The following is a 14,613-nucleotide window of genomic DNA, read 5'->3' as shown; positions in this document are numbered from 1 at the left end:
CAGTGAAATGCTTAGTTACATGCTCTAACCAATGGTGCCAAAAAAAGGTATGTGTGTGTGTGTATGTAGGTAAGTAAAGAAATAAAACAACAGTAGAAAGACATTTGAAAAAAGAGTGGCAAGGCTATATACAGACACCTGTTAGTCAGGCTTATTGAGGTAGTATGTACATGTAGGTATCGTTAAAGTGACTATGCATATATGATGAACAGAGAGTAGCAGAAGTGTAAAAAGAGGGGTTGGCGGGTGGTGGGACACAATGCAAATAGCCCGGTTAGCCAATGTGCGGGAGCACTGGTTGGTCGGGCCAATTGAGGTAGTATGTACATGAATGTATAGTTAAAGTTACTACGCATATAAGATAAACAGAGAGTAGCAGCAGCGTCAAAGAGGGGTTGGGAGGAGGCACACAATGCAAATAGTCCGGGTAATAATTGGTTACCAGTTCAGGAGTCTTATGGCTTAGGGATAAAAACTGTTGAGAAGCCTTTTTGTCCTAGACTTGGCACTACGGTATCGCTTGCCATGTGGTAGTAGAGAGAACAGTCTATGTCTGGGGTGGCTTTTTTTAGGGCCTTCCTCTGACACCGCCTGGTGTAGAGGTCCTGGATGGCAGGCAACTTTGCCCCAGTGATGTACTGGGCCGTACGCACTACCCTCTGAAGTGCCTTGCGGTCGGAGGCCGAGCAATTGCCGTACCAGGCAGTGATGCAGCTGTAGAACCTTTTGAGGATCTCAGGACCCATGCCAAATCGTTTTAGTTTCCTGAGGGGGAATAGGCTTTGTCGTGCCCTCTTCACGACTGTCTTGGTGTGTTTGGACCAATCTAGTTTGTTGTTGATGTGGACACCAAGGAATTTGAAGCTCTCAACCTGCTCCACTACAGCCCCATCGATGAGAATGGGGACGTGCTCGGTGTTCCTTTTCCTGTAGTCCACAATCACCTCCTTAGTCTTGGTTACATTGAGGGATAGGTTGTTATTCTGGCACCACCCAGCCAGGTCTCTGACCTCCTCCCTATAGGCTGTCTCGTCGTTGTCGGTGATCAGGTCTACCACTGTTGTGTCGTCAGCAAACTTAATGATGGTGTTGGAGTTGTGCATTGTTTGTGCATTGCCAGTCAGGGGTGCCAGTAATTTTGGATCCCATTTTATTTGCTTATATTTAGCCTATATTGATCAGAGTTACCTTGTCCTATGGATATCTACACAGTTATCAAATTGGCAAGGTGATGTAAGTCTACATAAAAATATCCTATGGAATAAATGAATGAAGGAACCGCTTTTCAGAATTATGTCATGGGAATTATGACTCACACTTTGGTAGTCAATTCTTACCATGCCCAGTATTAAAATAGGATTTCCTGCATATAGAAATGACAGTTTTAGTTTTGAACATTCATCACAGGTAACTTAAACTCTAGTGTTATTATTCAAACAGTTGAGAATATGTGTGTCTCCTAAGCAGACTCTTCAGTATCCTTGTCACTTCAGAGTGCTGTGCGTGTGTGTGTGTACGATTATATACATTTTACAGATGGCAGAGAAAAGCACCAGTGTGGGACTATTACATTGAATTGGCACCAGGGAAAGCAAGGTGTCTTATTTGTGATAAAGATGTAAGCGTGGGGTCAGCAACCTGTGGATTCACCTTAAGAACACCTATCCAAAAGCCCATAAGGAAGCAATGATGAAAAAAGCTAAACACAAATTCTTTGTCAGGAAAAAGTGATACAGACACGTCACAGACATCGCAGGCTACAATCTTAGAACTTTTTAATAAACAAGCAAAATGGCAGGACAAAGACCTAAGAAGATGGATAAAGCAATTATTAAGATGATAGTCCCTGACAAGCAGTCATTCACAGTGGTGTCTAACGTTGGTTTTCAGAGGCTGATTACTCTTGCTGAACCCCGGTATAGGATCAAAGATGAAAAATGATACCGCATAGAAATGCTAGGTAAAACACATGAAAGAGCTGTGATGAAAGTGAAGAATCTTTTGGCACCATTGAATGCTCCACACATGGCATTCACAAATGACTGCTGGTCAGGCACTACAGAGTCCCTGATGAGCCTTACTGGACATTTAATTGACAATGTCTGGACAAGAAAGCAGGTTGTGCTGAATGTCAAGACTATGACTGAAAACTATATCAGAGAGATGTGGGAAATCCACACAGAACGTGTAGTTCTGGTCCTCTGGGACAGTGGGGCAAACATGGTGAAAGGTATGAGACTGGCAGAGCTTCCAGACTTCAGCTACAGTGCACACACCCTACAGCTTGTAATCAATGATGGACTATCCAGTCAGAGAGCTGTGCTAGATATTATTGCCATGTTGAAGAGCTGTGCAACTCACTTTGACCACTCTGTACTGGCCAAACAGAGGCTGAGGGCCATTCAGGAAGAGCTTGGCCTTCCCAAACACAGCATCATCGAAACAGTTCAAACTCGTTGGAACTCAACATGTTGCAGAGGATGTTTGAATAGAGGCGTGCACTGAATGTGTATGCAGGTGAATATGGACACATCAGCAGTTTGTCTGCTGCACAGTGGGACATTGTCTCTAACCTAATTGAGACTCTGGCACCTATGGAGGAGGTAACACTGGAGATGAGCCACTCCAACTCTACAGCAGCATGCATCATCCCCAGTGTGTCGGTGCTGAAGCTGATGCTGCAGCAGGAGGGTTCTTCTACTCACGGCATCAAAACTTTACGGAAGACCATGTTGGACAGTCTGACAAGGTGGTTCCCCAAGGCCGAGGAGACAAAGTGCCTAGTGCTGGCAACTGTCCTGGATCCACGTTACAAGAGATATGCCTTCACCTCAGGGACAGCACAAGAAAGAAAAAGAGTGGCTGAAGGAGGAATCTGACCTAAGGAAACCAAATCCCAGAGCCACAGCAGAAAGGACTAGTGTAGAGGAGGACTCAGATCCAGGTGCAAAGAATCTGGATAGATCAGCCACCCAGTCTGGTGGAAAGCCTCTATGCTAGAATCCTTGGAAGCCAAGAGGGCAGGGCTGAAGTCCAGTGTAGTTTTGAAATTGAGCTGGAGCGTTACGTCACAGAGCCTGTCATTGACAGAAAGAGCAGCTTGCCTTTGGAGCGGTGGAAGCAGAATGGGGACAGTCTTCAATCACTTGCTCCCCCATCTTCTTCGGTCCCTAGCGAGAGAGTGTTCAGTGAGGCGGGGATCAGAGGAGCAGACTGACGGGAACATACAGACAAGCTCTGCTTTCTGCACTACAACCTAAAACCTCTTAACTGGGAATATAATAGGAACTACTATCTTTCATATGTTCTCATGTTCTGAGCAAGGAACTGAAATATGAGCTTTTATACATGGCACATATTGCACTTTTACTTTCTTCTCCAACACTGTGTTTTGCATTATTTAAACCAAATTGAACATGTTTCATTATTTATTTGAGACTAAATTGATTTTATTTATGTATTATATTAACTTAAAATACAAGTGTTCATTGTTCATTCAGTATTGTTCTAATTGTCATTATTACAAATATATAGACATAAAAATCGTTAATCGGTATCGGCTTTTTTTTGGTTCTCCAATAATCGGTATCGGCGTTAATAAATCATAATCGGTCGACATCTAGCATGCACTGTGCGAAAAACGTATTCTAGTACTTCTTCTTCTTCTTCTTCTATGGTAATATGGCGGTTCGCAAACAAACATTAGAGGTGCATGCCGCCACCTACTGTACTGGAGTGTGTAGTCAATCACCCCCCAAATCCTCATCCAACCTCAATAACTATACACATCAATCTTTCCCGCTCTTTCACATACCAGTACATACAACAATACATCATCACATGCTCCAGTGTTTCATCAACCATACACTCAATACACAAACCATGCACATGCTTGCCAACCAGACGTAATGATGAGTTCAATGTACAATGTCTAAGGCGCAACCGAGCAAACACCACCTCTTCCTTCCTAATCTGACCTTTGAATCTTGGTCCACCGTAATTTCTTTGGAGGGCATATAAATACCGGCCCTTGGGCTCACTGTCCCATGAAAAACATGAAAAACAACTTTACGACACTCATAGAAGTCAATTTGCTGAGGAGTCGCATACAAGTCTTTGGAACAGTGTACTATCAACAAGTCTACACATTTTATTAAATAATTGAATGCAGAAATAAAATGACATATCTATAAATCTAAATTACGTTTTTTGTTTAGTGTGTCAAAAAGACAGAGCTCAACAACAACATACCACTGGATGTCGTAGAAGGCTTGACAGTGTGAGGGTAGCACTTCGTCCAGACACTGTCGTTGCATTTTGGTACAACAGAATTACATACATTTCCAATGAAACGCTGTGTTCGCCTTGCAGCATTGTGTTGCAGAGGCAGTTGCAGTGCGTTAGGTGTGGTGCATACATTGGATTTATCGACGTATGCGTCAAACTGTATGCGTAAATGGCTTGTCATAAATTGTAGCAGAAGGTGAATGTTGATTGTTTGTTGCATACATATCCAGATGATGCTGCGTACTATTTTGTGCAATGATGCTGTCGGTGTGATCGAAGCGTAGGGAGATTAAAGGCATACTCAGCAATATGACGTAGACAAAGAAAGTAAACAGCATAGTGGGTCAATTTCCGCAACAACTAAGAGTATAGAAGCTCAAGGCTCAACTTTTCAACTGTTTTGGTCCTGTGGCTCAGACACTGTAAGAGCATGAAGCAAAACCGTGCACATGCACAGATACTGTGTGTGACTGTGTGAGAGTGAAGTCTTGCATCTCACCATAGCTGTGGGAAGTACAGGTGCTGGAGGTGCTGCAGCACCCACTGGTGGTGAGATGAACAAGATGGCACCAACAGACATGGTCGCCCTGTTCCTAGCACCTAGCTAACTTTGTAGTATTTTTTTGTGTATTTATTTCTTACATTATTTTCTCAGAACGTTTCTTTCACCATGGGCTGCTCTAAGACTCCACTGATGGAGAAGAGGAATATGAAGTGGAATTTTAGTTTTACTCAGAAGGTGTGCATTCCATCCACTGCTTCTGAGCATATTACACACTAATGTTCAGTCCCTGGACAATAAAGTAGACAAGTTCAGGGTGAAGATCTCCTTCTAGAGAGACATCAGGGACTGTAACATTCATGGAATCGTGGCTTTCTTTGGATATCCATACAGCCAGCGGGGTTCTCAGTACATCGTGCGGACAGGAATAAAATAGGTCTCCAGGAAAAAAGCGAAGGTATATGTTTCATGATTTCACTACTCATGGTGTGATTGTGGTAACGTACAGGAACTCAAGTCCTTTTGTTTTGCCGATCTGGAATACCTTACTATCAAATGTCGACCACATTACCTCCCAAGAAAATGTTCTTTGTTCGTCGTCACAGCTGCGTATATTTCCCCTCAAGCCGACACCACGACGGCTCTGGACTTCATGCAAACTGGAAACGGCCTATCCTGAGACTGCATTTATTGTAGCTGGGGACTTTAATAAAGCAAATCTGGGGAAAAAGCTAAAGAAGTTTTAACAGCTGCGCTACTCACTCATCAAGAATTCTTAACCATTGCTACTCCCCCTTCCGGGATGGTGGGGCGGCAGGCCTAGTGGTTAGAGCGACTAGTAACCGAAAAGTTGCAAGATCCCCGAGCTGACAAGGTAAAAATATGTTGTTTTGCCCCTGAACAAGGCAGTTAACCCACTGTTCCTAGGCCGTCATTGAAAATAAAAATTTGTTCTTAATTCTTATGGCTTGGGGGCGCTATTTTCACGTTCGGATGAAAAAGTGTGCCCAAAGTAAACTGCCTGCTACTCAGGCCCAGAATCTATATGCATGTAATTGGTAGATTTGGCAGGCGAAACCCCGAGCACAATCCATTCAGGGAATTTTTCTTTTGAGGTCATTCTGTTTTCCATTGGTTTTCTATGGCAAGGCCATTTTAATAGAAATATCCTTGCAGTTCCTATGGCTTCCACTAGATGTCAACGGTGTTTAGAAATTGGTTGATGTTTTTCTTTAGAGAAATGAAGAAGTAGCACTGTTATTTCCCTGTGTCACTCCAGGTGCACTCTATTGATTTGGTGCGCTTCAAGATGTCCACCATTGTTCCTGTACCCGAGAAAGCAAAGGTAACTGAACTAAATGACTATCACCCCGTAGCACTCACTTCTGTCATCATGAAGTGCTTTAAGAGTCTAGTTAAGGATCATATCACCTTCACCTTACCCGACACCCTGGACCCACTACAATCGCCATTGCCTCTGGACAAGAGGAATACCTATGTACGAATCCTGTTCATGAACTACAGCTCAGCCTTCAATACCATAGTACCCTTCAACCTCATCACTAAGCTTAGGCCCTGCGTCTGAATCCCGCCCTGTGCAACTGGGTCCTGAACACAACAAAGGAGCTGATTGTGGACTTCAGGAGACAGCAGAGGGACTGTTTTTTTGCATGCACATCACTGAAAACCTGAAATTGTCCATCCACACAGACTGTGTGGTGAACAAGGCGCAACAGTGCTTGGCCCCTAAGATCCTCACAAACTTCTACAGATGCACCACTGAGAGTCATCCTGTCGGGCTGTGTCACCGCCTGGTACAGCAACTGCACCATCCACAACCGCAGGGCTCTAGAGGGTGGTGCGGTCGGCCCAACGCATCACCAAGGCACATTGCTTGCACTCCAGGACATCTACAGACCCTCTCTCTGCGTGCTGGAGAGAGGAATGAAGGAGAGAGAGGAAATGAAAACCCATGGTGGTGAGATATTATTAAGTAGCTAAAGGTAATGTGTCAGCCTATTAATTATGAAAATATAACAAATGCCATATTACTAGGCTATTCAAAATAAAATACAAATTCACTGTAATTGTAGGCTAACTCTGAATTTGTTTAATTTAGGCGAGACCAATTATGTACCAAAGATATCTTGAATCAGTATTTACATTTTTCTGTGGTAGGCTATGTATTGTACAATCATTTTAATTCAGGGTTTTTGGGCTTGGGCTCATACACTGCCTTCGGAAAGTATTCAGACCCCTTGACTTTTTCTACATTTTGTTAGGTTACATCCTTATTTTAAAATGGATTAAATCAAATTTTCCCTCATCAATCTACACACAATACCCCATAATGACAAAGCAAAAACAGTTTTTTAGAAATTTTAGCAACTTTATAAAAAAACTAAAAACTGAAATATCACATTTACATAAGTATTCAGACCCTTCACTCAGTATTTTGTTGAAGCACCTTTGACAGCGATTACAGCCTCGAGTCTTCTTGGGTATGATGCTACAAGTTTAGCACATCTTTATTTGGGGAGTTTCTCCCATTCTTCTCTGCAGATCCTCTCAAGCTCTGTCAGGTTGGATGGGGAGTGTTGCTGCACAGCTATTTTCAGGTCTCTCCAGAGATGTTTGATCCGCATTAAGTCCGGGCTCTGGCTGGGCCACTCAAGGACATTCAGAGACTTGTCCCATGTGTTGTCCTGGCTGTGTGCTTAGGGTCATTGTCCTGTTGGAGGGTGAACCTTTGCCCTAGTCTGAGGTCCTGAGCATTCTGGAGCAGGTTCTCATCAAGGATCTCTCTGTACTTTGCTCCATTCATCTTTTCCTCGATCCTGACTAGTCTCCCAGTCCCTGCCACAACCATGCTTCACCGTAGGGATGGTGCCAGGTTTCCTCCAGATATGATGCTTGGCATTCAGGCCAAAGAGTTCAATTTTGGTTTCATCAGACCAGAGAATCTTGTTTATCGTAGTCTGACAGTCTTTAGGTGTCTTTTGGCAAACCAAGTGGGCTGTCATTTGCCTTTTACTGAAGAGTAAAAGGCCTGATTGGTGGAGTGCTGCAGAGATGTTTGTCCTTCTGGAAGGTTCTCCCATCTCCACAGAGGAACTCTAGAGCTCTGTCAGAGTGACTATAGGGCTCTTGATCACCTCCCTGACCAAGACCCTTCTCCCCCAATTGCTCAGTTTGGCGGGGCGGCCAGCTCTAGGAGGAGTCTTGGTGGTTCCAAAATTCTTCCATTGAAGAATTATGGAGGCCACTGTGTTCTTGGGGACCTTCAATGATGCAGACATTTTTTGGTACCCTTTCCCAGATCTGTGCCTCGAAACAATCCTGTCTCGGAGCTCTACGGACAATTCCTTTGACCTCACGGCTTGGTTATTGATCTGACATGCACTGTCAACTGTGGGACCTTACTGTATATAGACAGGTGTGTGCCTTTCCAAATGATGTCCAATCAATTGAATTTACCACAGGTGGACTCCAATCAAGTTGTAGAAACATCTCAAGGATGATCAATGGAAACAGGGTGCACCTGAGCTCAATTTCGTGTCTCATAGAAAGGGTCTGAATATTTATGTAAATAAGGTATTTCTGTTTGAACATTTTATAAATTTGCAAAACATTCTAAAAACCTGTTTTCACTTTGTCATTGTGGGGTATTGTGTGTAGATTGCTAAGGATTTAATGTAACGTAACAAAATGTGGAGAAGGTCAAGGGGTCTGAATACGCATAAGTCCTTATATGTATGAGTGTTTTAATTGATCATCACCTTAGAAAGTGCTGTCCATTTCGTTGTGTTAGGCTTTGAAACAACATCCACAATGACCATGTTTTCCACTCAGTTTCAAATTGATCAATCACAGTGAGGTGAGTTTTAAAAGCATGATACTGTTTTGATAAGTGTTTTATGTGATTTTCAATTACATTTGCATTGATGTCAGAGTGGTTAGAGGGACAATAGAGCCATGAGTACCAGGCCATTAGCTACCTGATGATCATTAGTGAGTTGGGTTCTACTAACACATGTCCAGAGTACATAAGAGGAGATTACCATGACTCAATGGTCACGTAGAATTTTACTGCAGTTATGACTCATGACTGGTAACGCAACAGCTCTAGTCATGGTGAGCTAATAAGACAATCAGAAATCGGACATCCCCAAATGGGCACTTTCCTACATTTGTCCGCAGCAGGCCAGTAGTATTTCTCTGCGTGCTCAGGCGCCCACGCTCCATCAACATTAAGAAGACAGCGAAATCAGACACATGCTCGTTGCTCACATGGAGCGCTCCAAACAAAACACAATGAAAAAATTGACAACACTCAGAAATGATGGTATGACAACCAAAACTTGTTTCTCACAAGTGGAGCAGGTTGTGAACTCTGCAAACAATGTTTCCACTGAGTGAATAAGTACAGTAAATGACTGTAGGCCTAATTAATCCATGCATTAACAGAAATGTACGTAACCAAATGATGGGGTTAACTGTAAATGTACTACTGGTGAATTGATCAAAATAAACAATAAAAGTGCAAACAATTGACAGGAGACAGCTCAACATATTCTGGAGAGCTGAGCACATTCTGGAGAGAGATGTACCAAATGTCTTTGTCACACACTCCTCCCCTTCTTGTCTCCACATTTCACATTTTCCTCAAGACACATTATCTTCACACATATTTGAGATGCATTGCTTTCACTGACAGCCACATCTCAATAATCAGCGAGGCCTATTGCTACCTGCACTGCACCAATTGTGGGCTACCCAAATAGGCATATATGCCTACACGCTTATGATTTGAAACAATATACAGCTTTAAAAAAAAAAAACTAGTGGTCCAAATTAAGCAGTGCCCCCTTTGTGCTTTGTATAATATCATGTAGGTTCCACAGGTGAGCGCAAAGATGATGGAAAGAGAAAGACCATGGGTATTCATAAACTTTATTACATGATCTTCTTAATAAAAAGCAGATGCTTTTTATTCTCCATTAGGTCAAGTAGTTGACAAGTCAATGAATCAAAAGAAATTGCTTTTAAAAAATCCCCCAGAATGCAGCATCTCAATTTAGATGAATGCCTATGGTATGGATTCAAGGCATTCTAGCAGAGGCTTGTTATAATGAGCCCATTAATTTAGAAAGCCTTACTTAACCAACAATGCCATGTCTGCCAGTGGGAACCCAGTAACTGCACAGACCTCAGGAGTCAGGCTGACAACAGGATGGGATGCTCAAGAGCTTTAGATCAGTCAGCAACACACACACACACACACACACACACACACACACACACACACACACACAGTCTTAAAGCCAAATCAATGTGGAGAAAGGGAAGGCTCAGAGGTCCTGGTGTCTGCCATACCATACTGCTACATAAAAAGGTGAAAGATGCCATGTTAGCAATTGGTTCCAATTGACAGAGGATTGGTCATGGTCAGTCTCCTGGGTGGAAATCCTGGTGAATGTGGCTATTGCACCAGCAATAAGGCAAGAGAGGCCAGTGCTGGACAATAGAGCACTCAGAGGAATCTGGCTACAGTGGAACACACTCACAGTGGATCACAATCTCCCCCTGTTTTAACTCTTCAACTACCAGATGTGCACATACCTAGCAGTGTCTATATGACCATTATATATACACTGGACAAAAATATAAACGCAACATGTTGAAAATGCACAAAAAGCTTATTTCTCTCAGATATTGTGCACAAATGTGTTTACATCCCTGTTAGTGAGCATTTCTCCTTAGCCAAGATAATCCATCTATCAAGAAGCTCATTAAACCGCATGATCATTACACAGGTGCTCCGTGTCCCGGGGACAACAAAAGGCCACTCTAAAATGTGCAGTTTTGTCACAACACAATGCCACAGATGTCTCAAGTTGAGGGAGCGTGCAATTGGCATGCTGACTGCAGGAATGTCCACCAGAGCTCTTGCTAGAGAACTGAATGTTAATTTCTCTACCATACGCCACCTCCAACATCGTTTTAGAGAATTTGGCAGTACGTCCAACTGGCCTCACAAGCGCAGACCACGTGTAACCATGACAACCCAGGACCTCCACATCCGGCTTCTTGACCTGCGTGATCATCTGAGACTAGCCACCCGGACATCTGATGAAACTGATGAGCATTTCTTTCTGTAACAAAGCCCTTTTGTGGGATAAAACATATTCTTATAGGCTGGGCCTGGCTCCCCAGGGGGTGGACCCTCCCAGGTGGTGGACCCTCCCAGGGGGTGGACCCTCCCAGGTGGTGGACCCTCCCAGGTGGGCCCTCCCAGGCCCAGTCATGTGAAATCCATAGATTAGGGCCAAATTAATTTGCGTTTATATTTTTGTTCAATGTACCTTCCTTACTAAAAACCGGGTCTACATATAGTATGTCTTGGGAAACAGCTTCGTTCACATTTTGTAGACATGCCGATGTATTTTCTTTTAATTTACTTTTTTTTTTATCATGGTCATGCATGGGTGAGCTCTACTCTAATCAAATTGCAATTAAGACCTGAATCCGGACCCCTACGCTAAACCTATTTTTGTCATGTAATATTTAATGCCACCACACCCAGTTTCTCCAATTAGCCAGTCATCTGGCCAGCTGGGGCCTCTACTTTTTAGAGGGCGGTTCAGTGGAGAGGCTGGGTATTTGAAGAGACCACTGGCTGACAGGCAGGGCAGTCACAGGGAGGAACCAGTGAGTCCTGCCAGTTCTCCAGAGGGGCCCTTTGTGGCACAGACTCTGCCCAGATCAGCTTACCCTTTCACAGGCCAAGCCCCGTCTCCCACAGGCCCTCAGCTCCAGCTGAAAACAAGGCCCCAGCTGCTAATTATCCGGCTGATGGAGGGGTGGGACTGAAGTAGGACTGTCAGAGCTAAGGGTGGCAACACTCTAAAGAGATGTGGAGTGGGATGGCCAAACAAGTTCCAAAAATGGCAGCATCAATACCATTTTTTACATTTCAATATCCGTATCCAGTAGTACTACTCTTTACTAGAATTCAGTTAAATAACCATTATCTCTATTTAATAAGGCACATTCTTTCACAAAAAAGGGATTGATCTGTGTTCAGAACAGATGAGAAACAGCATTTTTCATCTTAGAAGAGACCGAGACTGTAAGAACAACAGCAGAAACAAACCATTCAGTTACAGTACTTTGACCATTGGGTTCATAACGTTGGATGCTGTCTGTGTCACAGATTCAAACCTGGTCACCAGAATCCTGTTGTCCAGTTGCTGCAGAGAGGAGAAAGTGAATGTGCATTCAGAATTCACACAAATACACCTATTTTCATACATAATAATGAAACCAGCATTAGAACCCAAATATGTGACTATGCAAGGTTTTGCAGAGGAATAGACCTGCACTGAATGCTGGGCTACACAACATCCAGACAGAGTCAAGTCTGGCACTCGAAAGTACAACTGAAAAACATAAATGAAAAGTTTCTGGTTTGTTTGGTTTTAGATGCATCTCCATTGTCTAGAAAGATTCTGACTTACTTTGATGTAGACTGTAAGGTCTGTGCAGAGAGGATCTGTAGGTCCTGGGAGCTGCCCTAAGAAACTCAGTGCTGTCTAGTGACACCTCACTGGACTTGGGGAACTTCTGGCCTAAAGAGTGGCAGGGCAGAATAGGCATGTTTGTCCATAAACAAAAGCTATTTGAACATGTAATATGGCTTAAACTGGGTCATTGCAAAGTGTAAATGTTTTCGCCAGACCAATGAGACATACAGAGGACCCAGACAAGCAGGTTCTCCTTGAACACCTCCAGCTGTCCTGAGCTCACCTTTACATCCACACTACTCATCTGGTCCATACAGGGACACATAGGTCAGAGGTTAAATTTAACTTGAAGACTAGATTTGTTTCTTAAAAAATTAGCTGAAACACTATTTCAAGCAACAAAAAGTGATGATTATGTGTAATAAGCTACTATGTTGACATCAGGAAGCCCGTCATCAATGTGAGATGTTATGTATTGTGTTTAGAGGAAGCGCTACCGGAAAGCCAAGTCTAGGTTCAAAAGGCTCATTAACAGCTTCTACCACAAGCCATAAGACTGCTGAACAATTACCCCCCCACCCCCCTCCCTGTTTCTACACTGCTACTATTCGCTGTGTATTATCTATGCATGGTCACTTTACCCCTACTTACCTATGTCCAAATGACCTCGACACCAGCACATTTACTCGGTAACGGTACCCCCTGTATATAGCCTCGTTATTGTTATTTTATTGTGTTACTTTCTTTTGACTTTACTTTATTTAGTAAATATTTTCTTAACTCTATTTATTGTACTGCATTGTTGGTTAAGGGCTTGTAAGTAAGCATTTCACGGTAAGGTCTACTACACCTGTTGTATTTGGTGCAGGTGACAAAAACAATGTGATTTGATATGTCCATAGGTTACCTGTTAAAGAACGGCAGATGTGCCTCACAGTACTCAGAGCTGTTCCTCACAGTCAAATGCAGCTGGTTGTCATACTCCTTCAGCTGACAGGGAGGATGGGTGGCACGGGGACCTGAGAAAAGACAGCATTTAATTTGACATGAGACGAACATAGCAATCTATGACATTTTTTGATGTATGAAGGAGTGTTTAGCTATGTTTAGAAGCTGTGGACCTGAAAGACTCAATGGGAGAAGGGGAACTTGTAGGGGCCAGAGGCATCCAGTGAAGACACACAAGGATGGACCAGGACATCCAGCAGTGGTGAGCCATTGGGTCACAGCGAGAGAGTGACCATCACATTGGGAAGGACCCCTTCCACGTCACACAGATTACACAAAGGGGAAAATAACAAATGGGTTTGAGAAAATTAGGAGACAGCAGAAGGCAACAAGAAGCTTTAGCATTACATTTACTGTACCATAGACTGTGCTCACCTTGCAATTCACTGTAGACACTGTGCAGTTTCCATACTGCATGGAGCGTACCAACTCCGATAGAGCTACATTCACCACAGCCCCACCATGCTGCAGCCGTTTTCTAGGCTTGGTGTTTCTGGATCCTTGCAGGAGAGGGCATTGCTGATGCCGATGAGGCCCCTGGCTGAGGGATGTCCCAAAGGGGCAGACCTGCAGGAAGATAGAGGGTATCATGGCCAGGCGATAGGCCAGCCCTTCACTGTCAGGCTTACTCCCAGACCCACAGAGGAAAGCCTGCAGGTCCGATAACAGTATGAGGTCCTGTGCGACAGAGAACAGCCTGGCCAGAGGAGAAAGGGGCCATCCACCAGGGGCAAATGGCCAACACTGGCCAGAGGACAGAGGGAGCCGGCCAGACACTTAGCACTGTTGGGTATTGCATGTGTTAGAGAAGAAGACAAAATACTGCACAATCACAAAGATGACATAACCTGCTGACAGTGTTGAAAGTAGAATAATAAAAATGAGTACATGCACAGTACAATCAGGGAAAATAAGGGAAAAAAGCATTACAAATCTGGAAAAACGCACAACTACATATTCTCTTTCTCGTATGTAACGTTACTGTATAATCCACAATGCCCTCACACTCATTTTGGCCAGGAATGAATGTTATTGACTGTGATTGAGGTTATGAATAAATATGCTAACCAGGACTCTTCAGTGATACATCTATGAGTAAAATCCTAAAAATTAAAATTAAAAATAATAATTTTGTTTCATTTTAAACTTACACGGCTGATGTTCTAACAAATTAACATTGAGGTTCTGTTTCGTTCTATTTTCACTGCAAACTGTACTTCCTATTTTTCTAATAATGTGACTGCCTGGACCAATCAAGAATCATTTGGTGCATGCGTTTTACGCAGTGTA

General features: G+C 43.3%; 1 long non-coding RNA gene and 1 pseudogene across 1 annotated transcript; one reads left to right on the top strand and one right to left on the bottom strand.

Moving 5' to 3' along the window:
- The first annotated feature begins 1,791 nt into the window (after positions 1 to 1,791).
- LOC115146785 (zinc finger BED domain-containing protein 4-like) lies at positions 1,792 to 2,879 on the top strand (annotated as a pseudogene).
- A 6,849-nt stretch (positions 2,880 to 9,728) lies between these two features.
- On the bottom strand, positions 9,729 to 14,573 carry LOC115146205 (uncharacterized). Its single transcript, XR_003866104.2, has 6 exons — positions 14,475 to 14,573; positions 13,699 to 13,890; positions 13,437 to 13,576; positions 13,223 to 13,334; positions 12,310 to 12,420; positions 9,729 to 12,042 (listed from the first exon to the last, which is right to left on the bottom strand). It is a non-coding gene; the product is annotated as an uncharacterized LOC115146205 (long non-coding RNA).
- Positions 14,574 to 14,613: the final 40 nt, after the last annotated feature.

Source organism: Oncorhynchus nerka, linkage group LG18 (assembly GCF_034236695.1).
Source record: "Oncorhynchus nerka isolate Pitt River linkage group LG18, Oner_Uvic_2.0, whole genome shotgun sequence".
Taxonomy (NCBI): Eukaryota; Metazoa; Chordata; class Actinopteri; order Salmoniformes; family Salmonidae; genus Oncorhynchus; species Oncorhynchus nerka.
The sequence above is the reverse complement of the archived record's forward strand: the minus strand, read 5'-3'. Positions and strand labels throughout refer to the sequence as shown.